This window comes from Papio anubis, chromosome 2 (genome assembly GCF_008728515.1).
Source record: "Papio anubis isolate 15944 chromosome 2, Panubis1.0, whole genome shotgun sequence".
Lineage (NCBI taxonomy): Eukaryota > Metazoa > Chordata > Mammalia > Primates > Cercopithecidae > Papio > Papio anubis.
In genome coordinates, this window is record NC_044977.1 from 95,472,188 (window position 1) to 95,482,971 (window position 10,784).

Consider the following 10,784-nt stretch of genomic DNA (forward strand, 5'->3'; position numbering starts at 1 on the left):
GTCTTCCTCTCCAGTCTATTTTTCTTTATGTAAGTTTTAGGGTTTTTTGTTTGTTTTAGTGCCTATGTGAATTAGCATAATTATGATGGCACTGTAAATAAATTAAACATCATAATTTTCCTTGAACATAACAGCTAAGTATTTTCCACTTTATTGCAAACTCTTCATACAGTTTAAGAAATGCATAATTTTCCATTGAGTAGATGTACCCTTATTTACTTTCCCATTATCCTATTTGGGGATACTTACACTGATTCCAAATTTTTGCTCTTAAAAACATTTGCCAGGAATAAATCTTCAAGTTATGACTTAAAAAGCAATTTGTAAGTTGGGTAAACAGAACAATGATGAAAACTTACAATAGAAGAGTTGACTAATTGGTCTTGATTGTGGAAAAGGCTAATTTCTAAGCTCCTTCCTAGATTCATGAATGGAATTTAAATAACTAAGCTTTTTGTTTGTTTGTTTACAATTAAAGCCAACCCAATGAAGCTTCCTGACTGGGAGCCCAGACACCTGGTTTTCTGGTAGTTTTTTCCCCCCGGACAAGTCACAGGCCTGGCCTCTTGTGACTTAGTCAAATGCACAGTCATACTAAACGGTGGTGGCACAGGCGCTGCAGGGCTCCCGGCTGTTTCCTTTTACCAGTCCACACTGTTGTCAACGGTGGCGGCGCCTTAAGCATTCCTCAGTCACTGCAGTGAAGTTGCCATTTGCTTCCTGCCTGACTGACTCACGCAGCAGCCTGGGGCGCAAGTCCTACCGTCTGTGGGCCTGGGCCGGTTGGCGGCACAAAGAGGAGCAGAAAGTGTGCCTCGATGCACAGGACGTGAAAAACAAGTGATGCTGCTTCCTGTGTGCAGACATGGAAAGATAAGCAAGAGGCTTATGATGTCAGAAAAGAAAGCAACAGCAGCAACAGAAACCAAACCTGAGGGCAAGACAAATAGTATGCTATCATTTGTATAAAAATAAAATAGAGAGCCAGATATGCACATACCACCCCCTTTACCCCCAAAATAAAGAGCTCAACGGCAGTGAAGGGCTATGTAGTCACCACTGGCAACTGCAGAGTGGATACTTATTGTTCCTCAGACAATTACTGTACTTCCTGTGTGACTCAGGGTTTTGTTCACTGCACTGGTTGAAAAGTGACATAGGCTTGGGTGGAAGGAGAGAAGCCAGTTCCCGAAACGCTTCCTTGGTACACAGGCTGACCTGTGGTGGAGACATCCTCCCCCAACACCTGTGCCCATTCCAATGGCAGACAGGCAGTCAGATGCAGGCACCCTGAGAAATGCAATTAGGAGAGAGAAGGAGGAGAGGGAGAGAAGGGAGACAAGGGGTACAGCTAGAGAGGGAATGGAGTGAGAAAAAGAAAGAAACTTTGACCATCTTTTGAACAACCATGACGATCTTGAGGAGTTTTGGTGATGCTTCCTTTAGGATGAGCTTTTAATGGTCCTATTCTCTAAAGGCAGCCTCCCTCTCAGGATGTCCTTACCCGGAGCAGCTCAGAAAATTAAGGGCTGCTGCAGCATGGCAGCCTATTGCTGGGACCCGTCCTGCCTGGAATGGGTCTTGAGACCCTGGGTTGGCCTGACCTCCGGTCCTAGCCCTGTCCTTCCAGCACAATAACAAGTGACCTTGGCCCATGACCATGGCTGGCCACCACCCAGCCTCTGGGAAGGACTCAGCCCAGGAGCCTCCATCTGTTCACCCACTGAAATGGGCCTCTCCAGCTCCCCAGTGAGGCCTTGGAGCACAGCCACTGAAAACCCTAAGGCCCTAGGAGAGAAGAGAAGAATCAGCAGGGTCAATTGTTTCCAGATGTCTCTTACTTATGTCAGGATTAATCTTTGCTACAGAGCCATTTCTCCATGGAGAAAATGCATATAAAGCAGATGTCCTGGATAACAAGGAGAGGAGTTAAGAACCACGAGGAGAACATGGAGTGGACAGAAAGCCCTGCCCAAGGATGACACACATGACAGGAGGAAGCAGGAACCCTTGAAGGCCAGCCAGGCTCCTGAGGCCTCAACTCTACCGCTTCAGAAGCTTCTGCCAGCATCTTGACACTAGTTCCCTGTATTAGTCTGTTCTCACACTGCTATAAAGACATACTTGAGACTGGGTAATTTATAAAGAAAAGAGGTTTAATTAGCTCATGGTTCTGCAGGCTGTACAGGTTTCCTCTTGTCGGGAGGCCTCAGGAAACTTACAATCATGGTGGAAGGTGAAGGGGAAGCAAGAATGTCTTACGTGACTGGCAGGAGAAAGAGAGAAAAAGAGAAGTGCTACACACTTTTAAACAACCGGATCTCCAGAGAACTCTAGCACAAGACAGCACTAGGGGGATGGTGCTAAACCATTAGAAACTGCCCCCATGATCCAATCACCTCCCACTAGGCCCCTCCTCCAACACTGGGGATTACAATTTGACATGAGATGTGGGTGGGAACACAAATCCAAGCCATATCACTGTTCCACTCAAGAGGCTGGGCTGCCTCCAGGGCACTCCCTTCCTTGCTTCCTCCTTCCCATCTTCTGGCTGGGGTCAGTAAAACTGAGTAGCAAGCCGGGGCCGGCCTGATCACAGGCCCTGATTTGCTATAGGAAATTTCTCTTCTGATCACCTACCTGCTGCTTCCTGCCACCATTAGGGACTGAGCTAGTCAGTGTCTGCAAGTGTTTTTTTTTGTTCCTGAAAAATGAGTCAGGACACAGGAAACAGAGATAAAAATACTGTGTTCAGCCAGGCGCAGTGGCTCATGCCTGTAATCCCAGCACTTTGGGAGACTGAGGTGGTGGATCACCTGAGGTCAGGAGTTCGAGACCAGCCTGGCCAACCTGGTGAAACCCCCCTCTACTAAAAATACAAACATCAGCCAGGCATGGTGGTGGGTGCCTGTAGTTCCAGCAACTCAGGAGGCTGAGGCAGAAGAATTGCTTGAACCTGGGAGGTGGAGGTTGCAGCGAGCCAAGATCACACCACTGTACTCCCCCTGGGTGACAGAGCAAGACTCTGTCTCAAACAAATATATTGTGGTCAGGCGCGGTGGCCCACACCTGTAATCCCAGTACTTTGGGAGGCTGAGGCAGGTGGATCACAAGGTCAGGAGACTGGGACCATCCTGGCTAACACGGTGAAACCCCATCTCTACTAAAAATACAAAAAATTAGCCGGGCGTGGTGGCAGGCGTCTGTAGTCCCAGCTACTCGGGAGGCTGAGGCAGGAGAATGGTGTGAACCCAGGAGGTGGAGCTTGCAGTGAGCCGAGATTGCACCACTGCACTCCAGCCTGGGCAACAGAGTGAGACTCCATCTCAAAGATAACTAATTAAAAAAAAATTGTGTTCATAGTAATAGCTAATGTTTCCAAGTACTCACTGAGTGCCAGGCACAATGCTCCATGATTTGGTCCCATTTGGTCCTTACAATGACCCTATCAGGTAGATGCAGTTATTTATCTCCAGTTTATATGTAAGGAAACTGAAGCTCATGGAAGGTAAAGATCAAACAGTAGGCTAGACTCGAAGGCAGGCGGTCTTCGAGTGTGACCCTTAGAACAGTAACTCATCTCATTACTAACACAGCTGATTGGAGGACTTGGCTTAGATCTGTCGCCAGTGGGGCTTGTTAATACATCACTCTTGAATGAGACTATCTTAGCCACTCACACTTGGCAGCACCAGAAGCTGTGGGGAGTGGAGCCCTGAAGCGCATTTCACAGAGGAGCAGAGGACACCTGCACCCCAAAGAGAGAAAAGCCACCAACCTCTGAGCAGAGCATGCTGCAGCACCCAAAGTGTCTGGGGGCAAGGGTGATGCTCCAGCACTGTGGGCCCTCACCCTTGCCTGCATGTTAGCAACCTGACAAGTTTTCAGTTACTTCCAATGCCCAGTCTCCCTGCTGTCCTCCCCTCCCCCAGTGAAATCCCATCCCTGGATCCCAAAGGGACCCAGGCATCCATATTTTCGAAACTCCAGGTAATTCTAATGGGTGGCTAAGGTTGAGAACTACTTCTGGGCAGGAATGTCCTTACAGGACAGTAGGTCCAAGGGAATGGTTATTTCTCTTTTACATTAATATTGGCATGTGGAAGTGGGATGAGTAACAGCCATAAGACCCTGTCAGTCTCTCACACTTCGGTGTGGATTAATTTTGGTGTTGATTCCCCTCATGATGGGTGAGATCCAGGCACCAAAGCAATGTGAGTGTGTATAGCAGATAAGGAAACGGTGTGTATGGCCCACAAGGGCCAGCCCCAGAAAGGACCAGCTCTGGTGGGAGATACAGCGGGCCAGGGAACAGGGGCCTTAGAGAGAGAACTCGAAGATGGACAAACATCATGTGTTTCCTGGCTTGCTCCAGAGTTGGCCCCAACTGGCTGTGAGTTTCTGCAGCTCAGAGTCAGTGTCTTAGAATAGGCCAGCGTGGTCTCGGGTGACAGTCACCCAGAATCTGTTGCAGACTTTTCACAGTGCAAGAGATGGTTCTCTCCACCCCAAGTACCTCTTTGGACAAACAGCTCTTCCTTGAACTAAGCTAAAAGTCCTCTTCCTGTGACGTCCAAACCATGCCCAGAGCTCCGCTCTGTAGAGATACAAGCAAGAATTCCAGTCCTGCCTCAAGAGAATGGCCCTTCAGACACTGGAACCTATCCCCACCTCTCCCAGAGCCCGCGCTTTCCTAATTGGCCTTCGTGCTGCCCAAATCGCCTGTTCCAGGCTTTCGAAGGAAGCTTTATGGCTTGCTCTGTGGATGGCCATGATGCCGTCATGTATAGGTGTGTCCTCCAGCCCCGACTGTAGGGTTCTGTCTGTACCCTGCAAGTAATCTCTTGAATCTTCAGTACAATACTGCAAAACAGACACTCTGATGAACACTTTATAGATAAGGGAACTGAAACTCAGAGCTGCAAAGTAACTTGTGCAAAGTCACAAAGCAGGTCGTTGGCAGATTCAGACCCAGGCCTGCCTGATGCCAAGACTCATGCCCATCTCAGTAAACCTCCCCTGTCAGTCCCTCCTGGGGAACGGCACACTGCAGCAAGTGCTCTGAGCAGCACAGGAGCAGTGGAGCCTCCCCTGGCCTGGAGACCCTTCTTGACTTCTAAGCAAACATGAGATTGGTTTGGCCTACCCCATCCAACCCCAGGGGGCCCAATCAGACAAATGCTCCCAGAAAAAAACTACCCCTGACACTGATGAAGTTCACCCCATCTCCCTCACCCGCCTTGGAGGTGGTATGAGTTTTCCTCCCCAACACTTTCTTGTTTATGCTATTTTCTTTCTTCGCACTTTTCTTGGGACTAGCCTTGGACCCTTCAAGTATATTTTAGTACTTGAAAAATTCAGGCCAGGAGTGGTAGCTTACGCCTGTAATTCCAGAACTTTGGAAGGCCAAGGTGGGCAGATCACCTGAGGTCGGAAGTCTGAGACAAGCCTAACCAACATAGCAAAACTCCGTCTCTACTAAAAATACAAAAATTAGCTGGGCGTGGTCGTGTATGCCTGTAATCCTAGCTATTTGGGAGGCTGAGGCTGGAGAATCGCTTGAACCCAGGAGGCAGAGGTTGCAGTAAGCTGAGATCGAGATCACACCACTGCACTCCGGCCTGGGGGACAGAGCGAGACTCTGTCTCCAAAAAAAAAAAAAAAATCAAACGACAGCCCAAAAAAGAAAAAAACAAAGCAGTATAGGAGCCAAGGAAGAAACATCCCCTTTGCTCTCTGAAGGTTTGCTAAAAAGTGAACTCACAGAAGGCAGATTAACAAGAGAAAAAGCATAGAAATGTATTAGGGTGCATGGTGGGGGTCGGGAATCACAGCGTGATTACCCAAACCCATTCCCAACCCCCACCATGGGGTGCAGAAGTTTATAGACCATCTTGAGATTGTAGAAAGAATGGTGGCTCTGGTTGCATCAATGCAAATTTTCTCTAAGGATGCAAATCTCCACCACAAATGACAGCTTTGCAGGGCTACTTCTGTTTGCAGACCCTCTGAACAGCCATCTCAAAATATGTCGAAGAAGTGTATTGTGGGGTGAAATATTTTGATTTCCCTCAGTAGCCTATAAAGTGATGAAAATGTTCTGGAATTAGACAGTGGTCACTGATGCACAACCTTGTGAACATACTAAAAATTACTGAGTCGTACACTTCAAAAGAGTAAACTTCATGGTATGTGAATTCAATCTCAAAAGAACTGTCAGTTTTATTTTTTAAAACAGCCCATTAAAGCACATCTTCTTAACAGAGTGGAGTGAATTTGGAAAGGTCTGGAAAGAATGAATATAAGCCTTGTGCCGATCCCTTAAACACTGTTAGACCATGGACAGGTCCGGTTTCCATAAATGGACTATAACTTTCACCCATTACTAAAGGTGTGTTAAGGTTATCGTCTAAAGCAGAGGAGGCCAGGCAGCAAGATCTATGAATGTGGGCTTCTTACTACGCTGAGGAATACCTTGAAAGAAGGCCATGAAGTAGGGAGAGAGAGATAGGGCTTCAGGATCTGACAGCTGGGTTTCTTAATACAGAGTACTCTTATCACTGGCTCAAAAGAATATCCACAGATGGAGCATGAATACCCTACCCATCTCAAATACCATCAATGTCTCTTACACCGCTGTTGCAAGTACCTCTAGGGAAGAAAAAAACACACACAATGTTTTTGTTTTTTTGGGTTTTTTTGCCCTGTTGCCCAGGCTGGAGTGCAATGGCATGATTTCAGCTCACTCCAACCTCTGCCTCCGGGGTTCAAGAGATTCTCCTGCCTCAGCCTTCCAAGTAGCTGGGATTACAGGTGTGCGCCACCATGCCCAGCTACTTTTTTTTTTTTTTTTTTTTTTTTTTTTTGAGACGGAGTCTCGCTCTGTCTCCCAGGCTGGAGTGCAGTGGCGCGACCTCCGCTCACTGCAAGCTCTGTCGCCTCCCGGGTTCATGCCTTTCTCCTGCCTCAGCCTCCCAAGAAGCTGGGACTACAGGTGCCCGCCACCACGCCCAGCTAATTTTTTTGTGTTTTTAGTAGAGATGAGGTTTCACCATGTTGGCCAGGCTGATCTCAAGCTCCTGACCTCAAGTGATCCCCCCGCCTCGGCCTCCCAAAGTGCTGGGATTACAGGTGTGAGCCACTGCACCAGGCCACTGTGTTCTTATCTGATCAGCTATAATACGCATCCCAATTTCAGAAATGTTCAAATGTGAGAGGAAGAAAGTGTCACTGAATCAATACAATGTGGCAAAAGGCTTCAAGGTGAAATGCGTTTGGGAAATCTTTGAGTTTGACAGGCCTCCTTAACACAGGACTTGTCAGAGTGTTCAATATACTTACATGCATGATGAGAAGAGGGGGCAAGGAATGAGCTGTTCGCTGCATGCATTTCCACAGACCTCTTTCTACCAGAGCATCCCAGAAAGAACATGTTCTGTAGAGTCAGCTGGGAAGAAACTGATTTAAGAAACAGGGGTGCATACAGGGGACTAAGCGCAAAACCTGGGAGTATTTAAATCTGAAGAGAGAAACACTAAGCACACATTGGAAGAAAGACCTCAGAAGGTAGACCTTTGGTGGGAACTAAGGCGAGGGCACAGGCAGGAAGGGAAGAAGAGATGGAGAAAAACACAGGAGGCTGATTCAAAGAGAAGCTCAAACTCCACCCTCAAGGAGAGGGAGCGCAACTCTCCAAAATCTAAGATGGCCAGTTGGGTGCGTCTATTACTCAAGCAGAAAAGAAACAAAAAGTCCACTGACATAGCAGTAGACTTCAGTTTGGCTAAGAACAGCTACAGAAATGTAATAAGGATGAGGAGAATCAAATTACTATTTTAAGAAAAAGGGATTGGTTTGGGTTTTCAAATATGCATTTCAAGTAGATCTTGTTCCTGGTAAATGCTCAATAAATATATATATTGATTAACTGTTGGCTTCATTCCGAAAACAAATATTTTTGAAATCCCATGTAAGCACTGAGCTACATGCTGTGGGAAGGTCACCCAGATAAATAAAATGGGGTTCTCGTCACCCACATAACCAGAAACCTGTATTTCATCAATTCTAAGATGCACATTTTAAAAACTTTTTTTTGAGGCGGAGTCTCTCTCTGTGGCCCAGGCTGGAGTACAGTAGCATGATCTTGGCTCACTGCAAGATCCGCCTCCCAGGGTCAGGCGATTCTCCTGCCTCAGCCTCCCAAGTAGCTGGGATTACAGGTGACCGCCACTACATCAGGCTAAATTTTTTGTATTTTTAGTAGAGACGGGGATTCACCATGCTGGCCAGGCTGGTCTTGAACTCCTGGCCTCAAGTGATCCACTCACCTTGGCCTCCCAAAGTGCTGGGATTACAGGTGTGAGCCACCATGCCCGGCCTAAAAACTTGTAACACATCTGAAATCGGGCAGCCTTTCACAGTCGGGCATCTCTGACATGGTTGTTATGACAGTGCGTGCCGACCTTTGACCATAACTATTCATATTGGCATCACCTTCAATTGAAGTATGTGCATGGTTGGTTCTACAGCTATGGAGCTTCATTACCATTTAAAGTATCACCAGCTTTTTTCTTCCCTGGCTGTCTGAGGATAGACCGCCATCATGAACGACACAGTAACTATCCGCACTGGCAAGTTCATGACCAACCAACGACTTCAGAGGAAACAAATGGCCATTGATGTCATTCGCCCTGGGAAGGTGACAGTGCCTAACACAGAAATTTGGGAAAAACTAGCCAAAATGTACAAGACCACACTGGACGTCATCTTTGTGTTTGGATTCAGAACTCATTTTGGTGGTGGCAAGACAACTGGCTTTGGCAAGATTTACGATTCCCTGGATTATGCAAAGAAAAATGAACCCAAACATAGACTTGCAAGACATGGCCTGTATGAGAAGAAAAAGACCTCAAGAAAGCAATGAAAGGAACGCAAGAACAGAATGAAAAAAGTAGGGGGACTGCAAAGCCAATGTTGGTGCTGGCAAAAAGCCGAAGGAGTAAAGGTGCTGCAATGATGTTATCTGTGGCCGTTGTGGGTTTTTCACAAGAAGATTAATAAACTAAAAACTTCCATGTGAAAAAAAAATCATCAAACAATTGCTATTATTAAAATGTCAGAAAATAACAGATGCTGGCGAGATGGCAGAGAAAAGGGAACACTTATACACTGCTGGTGGGAAGGTAAATTAGTTGAGCCACTGTGGAAAGTCGTCTGAAGTTTTCTCAGAGAATTTGAAATAGAACCACCATTTGACCCAAGCAAACCCACTATTGAGTATATACCCAAAGGAATGTAAATCATTCTACTGTAAAGACACATGCACATGTATGTTAACTGCAGCACTCTTAACAATAGCAAAGACACAAAATCAATCTAGCTGTCCATCAACGGTGAACTAAATAAAGAAAATATGGTACATATACACCACAGAATACTATGCAGCCATAATAAAGAATGAAATCATGTCCCTTGCAGCAACACAGATGGAACTGGAGGCCATTATCCTAAGTGAATTAACACAGGAACAGAAAACCAAATCCATGGTCTCCAAGTGTTCTCACTTAGAAGTGGGAGCTAAACACTGAGTACACATGGACACAAAGAAGGGAACAAACAACACCAGGGCCTACTTGAGGGTGAAGAATGCGAGGAGGGTGAGGATTGAAAAACTATCTATCAGGCATTATGCCGATTATCTGGGTGACAAAATTATCTGTACACCAAACCCCTACGACATGCAATTTACCCATGTAACAAACCTGCACATGTACCCCTTGAACCTAAAATAAAATAGCATCAAAAAGATTGTAACTCGATTCAATAAGGAAACTAAAAGTTGGTGTGGGTGCAGTGACGCATGGAAATGCAGCAGTGGGGCACATATTTAATGGGAGAATAGCAAATATTTGTCACTAGAGGAATGGCTATAATTCTATATTTTCTTGCAAAGCTATAACCAAGTGCTTATGGGACTTAGGCAAGAATGCCGAAGACACAGAATTAGAATAAGCTGTCTCGTCACAGAGGAGCAGGCAGAAGAACAGACCACACACCAAGCAATGCAAGGAAGGACAGGAGAAACTGCTGAATCCGTGGGGTAGATGAAGGAAGAGCCAAAGTCATGCCATGAAAGCTGGTGTGACCCACGCCCATGCTGCACAGGCTGCCATCAGCACACCAGGCATCCATCAGCAGAGGCTTCCCACTGATGTTGGCTTGACTTCTAGAAAATGAGATTCAACTGAGGGAAAAATAAAACTATGAGTTTAGTTAAAAAGGAAAATGGTAACTCACCCTTGGTATTCTTCAGTTTGCCTCAAAATTATACTGACAATGTAAGAAAGCATTGTATTGTAGATTAATTTGCAGTGCTTTTTTCTTCTTAATTGTATATAAAATAACGGTGTTCTTTACCACGGCAGTAACTTCGATTTCCTGAAGATACTATGTGCAATGGGGGGAGAAAATGAGCTGTCTTCACTTAGGAAAGTACTTTGATAAGGTAAGTCCTGAGGGAACTTAAAGGTGTTATTAGAATCAATAGCTGCTAACTTCACAAAAAAGAGATACGAGGAGCCTCCTGACAGAAGTCCACAACTCTACTCAGGAAGTGGTCCTGCTGAAGGAGTGAAACAGGAAGGAGATCAGGCCTCCAGTTCCAAATATCAGCTTATAGGAAACACAGAGGGCAAGGGAAGGTGTAAAATAACATTACACTGCAGGACACAGTACGAGACAAATAAATGACCTGATTTCCTCAACAAATAAATTTCGGAAAAAAA

At 46.0% G+C, this 10,784-nt stretch overlaps 1 pseudogene across 1 annotated transcript; it reads left to right on the plus strand.

Moving 5' to 3' along the window:
* The first annotated feature begins 8,294 nt into the window (after window positions 1–8,294).
* Window positions 8,295–9,072, plus strand: LOC101015890 (annotated as a pseudogene). The gene has a single exon (XR_002520200.1). The product of XR_002520200.1 is annotated as a 40S ribosomal protein S24 pseudogene (transcript).
* The last annotated feature ends 1,712 nt before the right edge of the window (window positions 9,073–10,784 follow it).